Below are 6,329 nucleotides of genomic sequence, written 5' to 3' on the forward strand. Positions count from 1 at the left end.
GCCCCCATTCTAGCTCCACCAGATTTTGATAAGGTATTTACTATTGAATGCAGTGCTTCAACAATTGTAATTGGAAGGGTCCTAAGCCAAGAAGGTTGGCTGGTTTCCTTTCTCAATGAGAAATTAAATTATGAAAAAAGAAAGTATGGCACCTATGATAAAGAACTATATGAATTTTTTTTAACATTGAAATAGTGGAGACATTACTTTTTGCATCAATAATTTATCCTATTAACTGAAATTCAAGCATTGAAATACATAAATTCTCAATTTAAGTTATCCCATAAGCATGCTAATTGGGTCTCATTTCTACAGAGTTATACATTTGTAGTGCAACATGTAAGTGGGATAACTAATGTTGTAGCAGATGCTTTAAGTAGTAGACATCACCTACTTGTCACTATGACCAACAAGGTTGTGGGGTTTGAAGAAATTAAGGGAGAATATGTTGAAGACCCCTATTTCATCCAAATAATTGAAGCTCTCGACAATCCAACAAATGCAGCCAAATGTCCTAGAGATTATCTATTAGCTGATGGATTTCTATTTAGAGGAATCCAACTTTGCATTCCACTAGGATCCTAGAGGGGAAAGATAATTAGGGAAATGCATTATAATGGGTTGGGTGGTAATTTTGGTAGGACCAAAACCTACAATGTGATAAGTGAAAATTATTTTTGGCCTGAGCTGAGGAAGAATGTCATAAATTTGTTTCTTCATGTAGAATTCACCAAATTGTTAAGGGTGGATAACAAAACAAGGGATTGTATAAACTATTTCTAGTACTGGAAGGACCATGGATATACATCTCTATGGACTATATTTTTGGGTTACCTCACACTCAAAGAGAAAATGACTCTATTTTTGCAGTGTTGGATAGGTTCTCCAAAATGGTCCACTTCGTTCCATGTAAGAAAACAAATGATGCAAGCAAGGTGGCTGAATTATTCTTCAGGGAGATAGTGCACCTACATATACTACCCAAGACCATTAATAGTGATCAGAATTCAATGTTTTTAAATAATTTTTGGAGGATGTTGTGGAAAAATTTTGAAAATAGATTATAGTATATTTCAACCTATCATCCTCAGACTGATGAGAAAACAGAAGTAGTGAATGGAAACTTGGGGAATCTTCTTCAAAGCTTCGTGGGAGAAAATACAAGTTAATGGGAGTTAGTTTTAACATAGGCTAAATTTTCTTTCAATAAGAAAATTAACAGGTATACAAGAAAGTATCCTTTTTAGGTTGTTTACAAAGACAACCCACAGGGAATAGTAGATCTAATTGACCTTCCCAAGGGAGAATGCATTCTTCAAAAAGTCAAAGATTTTGTAAAGAATATGCATGATATGCAAGAGGAGGTTAGTTGGAAATTGCAAAACAAAAATTAAGTATACAATATAAGATCTTTGCATTGGAGACCAAAGGTGTACCAAGAAGGTGAAAAAGTCATGGTTTACCTACAAAAGGAGAGGTTCCCTAAAGGGACATGCCATAAGTTGAAACTAAATAATATTGGTCCTTGCAAAACCATAAAAGAAATTAATGAAAATGCCTATCTAATTGAACTTCCAAGAGAATGTGACTGTAGTATCATCTTTAATGTTGTAGATATATATTCCTATCATGTAGGGGCCAAATAAATCACTGAGGAATAATTGCTTGGAGAATGGATTATATAGCTACTGTAGAAAAGGAAAGAATGTGTTAAGAAAGTGGTAGACACCAAAGATACTATCACAAGATCAAAAACTATAATTTGTATCTGGTAAAATGACAAGGGCTACCTGATTCTGACAATACTTGGATCATTGAAGAGGTCCTCAATAGGTTTACTGAACATGATTCTTTTGAACCTGGAGGTTTGGAATTTTAATATAATAAGGGGAGGATGATGTACTATGATTCCTTAAATGTGTGGAGATTCACTGGATCCCCACAGCTGGAGTTTAGTTTAGTTATATTAGGGAACAAATCCCAAAATTTAGGGGATCTTTTAGTGGGGGAATATTGTGGAATGTTGTAACTAATTATAGTGGGTGGAGGCAAGGGTTTCTTAAGGAAGACAAAAAAAAATAAGGGCCTTTTGGAGGAAGGGGATAAGGCCTGTTTTTGTATATATGAATGTATATGTTTTTTTTTTAATGGAAATTTGAATTTTATTATTTTGGTATCTATGTTTATGTTACCCCATTATATTATTAATTTCTTGGTCTGAGCCTACACTTGCAGGCTAGAAATTCTGTGTAGGAGTGCGTTCCATTGGAGAGTTTAAGATCTAAACATGCAGCAACCTTAGGAGTCTACATCATGGCTTAAGTTTTTCTCTTCATCTTTTGGAAAATGATTTATTTCCTCGTAAAGGATATCTAGTCCATGGAAAAAAAAATAAAAAAATTGGACACACAAATGCTCTTGGTGTCTTACTATATTCTACGATATCCCTAAACTTTTCCACTTTACATGCATTTGCATATTCTAAAATGGTTATACAATCAATATGAAATAATTGTTAATCCAAGCCCTATTAATATATCCTTACCATTGGAGGAGAGTGTGGGTGTGTTTCATGATATTTCATTTTCTCATGTTCTACTACTATTTAATGAGCAACTCAATAAGCTCTACAGGGAGGCTTTGCAACACAAATTTAACATGTTCATCATTGAAGAATTCAAAGACGATAGTCTCATTGTTAGAACTGAAGCAAACTTTAACAATATATGACTTTATTTTTAGCTCGACTATTATGGGGTGGTAAGTAGAACTTGTTTGAACCAATTCTTGTTAGTCATGCCTTATTTATCTTCATCTACTATGACTTATTATAAAATTATTTTATACTTGTGACAATGTTCTTTCTAAAACTCTACTGAGATTAAATTATAGACTCAACTTCATATTATTTAAAGATATCACACAACATAGGAAAATTATTTATTTGGATATCACTTTTTATATTGAGAGAGCGAATAAGATCTCATAAATTAAAATATAAGTGAAAGTGTTTTTATTGTTAGAAGTATAGTTTTAAAATCTATTTTCTTAAAATAACGTAATGAATATTCACATAGTGTCATAGTTATGATTATGAAAAGGGTATGATAGAGGAGAAATTATGATTATGAAAAGGAATGATAGACCAACAAACCATAGAAATGGTTGATTTGTTAGAAAAAATATTATAAAATTTAATTTCAAATTTGTTATTTATAAAAAAAATAAAATAAAAATTAAAGAATATATTTTAATACTTAAATTAAAAGCATCTGAATTTTTAAAGAATAAGGAAATAGATTCATATAAAATATAAATTTAACTCGACATATGAGGTATCATGAGAGAAATATTGATGATTCAGAAGAGTATTGGGAATTAACATGATAATACAAACCAGGGGAGGAAAATAGGACAAATTATGGATTTATAAAGCATAGAATGAGCTATCTGAGGGGTCTCACCATATTTCCCTACTAAAATTATCAACTTTCATGATGTTTCCCTACTACACTTATCGAATCTTGATAACATTGATTGATATGATTCACTATGCTTCAATTATTTACTAATATGTTACCCCTTCAAACCTTCTATGAAGCTCTCAATTTTTTTATTCGTACATCCTCCATTTCTTATGTTATGCAACCTGATCACAAAGTGGAAGAAAAGATATATTAATGACTTGAAAATTAGCCTCTTCAAGCAGGAAACCCCCTTTACATCACATAAATGAACAATTCTTAGATGATTAAAATGACAAGACCTCCTTGGTATATATAGGAGTCTAAGGGGTTACAATATAATCAAAGGCTAGATAAAAATAATAATGTAAGGGAACAACAATAACAATATGGGGGCTATAATAACAATAATAATAAGATGGATACACTAGTATTTTAGGGACCTAACATGCCCCTCTCCTTACAGAAATGTGTTGTCCTCAATTCTTGAGTAGGTCTGGATGCTTTTGTATAAAATTCTCATCCTCCCATGTGGAATCTTTAGTGAGTAAGTTCTTCCACTTAATGAGATACTATGAAGTTGATCAATTATGTCGCTATCAGGTTCTTGTTTTTGTGACTGCTTCAGGCTCCAATATTATTTTTCCTTCCACGTCAAGTTATGATAAGATGCAGGAAGCTCCAATTTTGTATGCCATAGTACCAATCTTTTGCAACACCTTGTAAGGGCCAAATTACTTGGGTGATAATTTATTATCCTTCTTAGCTTGCTTGAGGGACATTTGTTTATATTGTTGTAGCCATAAAATTACCCATTCCCTACGTCAAAAATGCTTTCACTACGATGCTAATATTCCTTTTGTTTCATTTGATTTTGTGCCAAAGTGAGGTTAATTTTTAAGAGTTGGAGAACTTTTTGTTGATGCTCAATGTGATCTTCCATTACTTGAACCTGATAATTTTCTCTTAAAGAATATGTTACGGATGGTGGATGATTTCCATAAAGTGCCATAAATGGGGTCATTTTTGCTACGGTATGGAAGTAAGTGTTATAGCACCATTCAACTAAAGGTAACCTATTGACCCATTATGTTTATTTATCATATACAAAGAAACGAAGATATCATTCCAAACATTTGTTCACTATTTATGTTTTCCCATCAGATTGAGGATGATAAGATGAGCTATGAGCTAATTGAGTACCAAGAGAAGAAAATAATTCCGTCCAAAAATTTCATGTGAAAATGGGATCTCTGTCACTTACAATAATCTTTGGGTTTCCATGTAGCTTTTGAATTGTTTCCATAAATGCAATAGAAATTGTATTGGATTTAAAAGGATGAGGTAATGCACAAAAGTGTCCATACTTGGTAATTTTATCAACTACCACCATGATGAAATTCTTCCTTAAAACTTAAGTAAACCTATAATAAAATTCATCGAGACCTCCACCCAACGCTGATTTGGAATGTTAAAGGTTGTAACAGACATGGGGTCTTAATTGTCTCATATTTATTTTGTTGGCAAACCAGACATTCTGCCATAAAATTCTGAATATCAAATTTGAGGTCATCCCCAAAAAATTCCTTCTTAACTTGTGGTATGTTTTTAAAAATCACGAGTTCCATCATAAAGGAGTGATGTGAAATTCCAAAAGAATATTTTGTTTAAGTTTGGAATTCCTACATAGATATAAGTGATATTTGTACCATAATGAGTCATTTTTCCAAATAAATGTATCAGATGTACTTGGATCTTGTTGCAAATTTTGAATGATTGTCCACACCTCTTCATCATTCTTCCATTACTCCCTTGCTTCAGTTATCCAGTCAAGTTGGATAATAGAAATGGAATAGAGAAATGCTTCCACATCCTCATCTGCTATGAAACCAACACACAAAAATATAGAAAAGATAGATGAACGCCTTAGAATTCAACCTCTTCGAGGGGGCAACCTCCTTTACATTACACAAATGAACAATTCTTGGATGATACAAATGAAAATACCTCCTTTCTATATATAAGACTCTAAGGGGTCATAATATAATCATAACCGACATAACAATAATAATGTAAGGGCACAATAATAACAATAGTGGGCTTCTATGGGGCACAATAATAACAATATGGGGACTACATGGGCACAACAATATAATAAGGGGGTTGTCCTAATAACAATAAGGTGTTACACTAGTAGATAGGGACCTAACATGCCCCTCTCCTTCAAAAAGTGTTGTCCTCAACACTTGAGTAGTTCTTGATGCTTTTGTATAAAATTCTTGTCCTCCCATGTGGAGTCTTTAGCGGGTAAGTTCTTCCACTTGATGAGATACTATGAAAGTGATCGATTTCATAGTTGTTGGGTTCTTGTTTCTGTGACTGCTCCAGGTTCCAATATGATTTTTCCTCCCTTGTCAAGTTCTGGCAATATTGTTTGAACTGGGATCTTCTGCAACTTTTGAATGAGTGGCCACACTTCTTCATCTTTCTTCCATTCATCCCTTGCTTCGTTTATCCAATCTAGTTGGATAAGATAAATAGCATAAAACAATGCTTCCACATCCTCATCCTTTCTTGAGAATGCATCTGCAACAACATTTTCCTTCCTTTTTTTGTAGATAATTTCAAAGTCATAACCCAACATATTTGTGACCCATTTTTTCTATTCTTCTAAAGATAATATTTGTTCTAAAAAGTATTTAAGGCTATCATTATCCATTTTTACCTTGAAGTGTATTCCCATTAGATAAGGTCGGCATTTCTTAAGTGCATGTAGTATTGCCAACATTTCCTTCTCATAAATATCTTGCTTGAGATGTAGCCGTAAAAATACCCAATCACCTAAATCAAAACTTCTTTCACTGC

This window comes from Pinus tabuliformis, chromosome 3_2 (assembly GCF_031772625.1).
Source record: "Pinus tabuliformis cultivar Carrire ecotype Pingquan chromosome 3_2, CPIR1, whole genome shotgun sequence".
Taxonomy (NCBI): Eukaryota; Viridiplantae; Streptophyta; class Pinopsida; order Pinales; family Pinaceae; genus Pinus; species Pinus tabuliformis.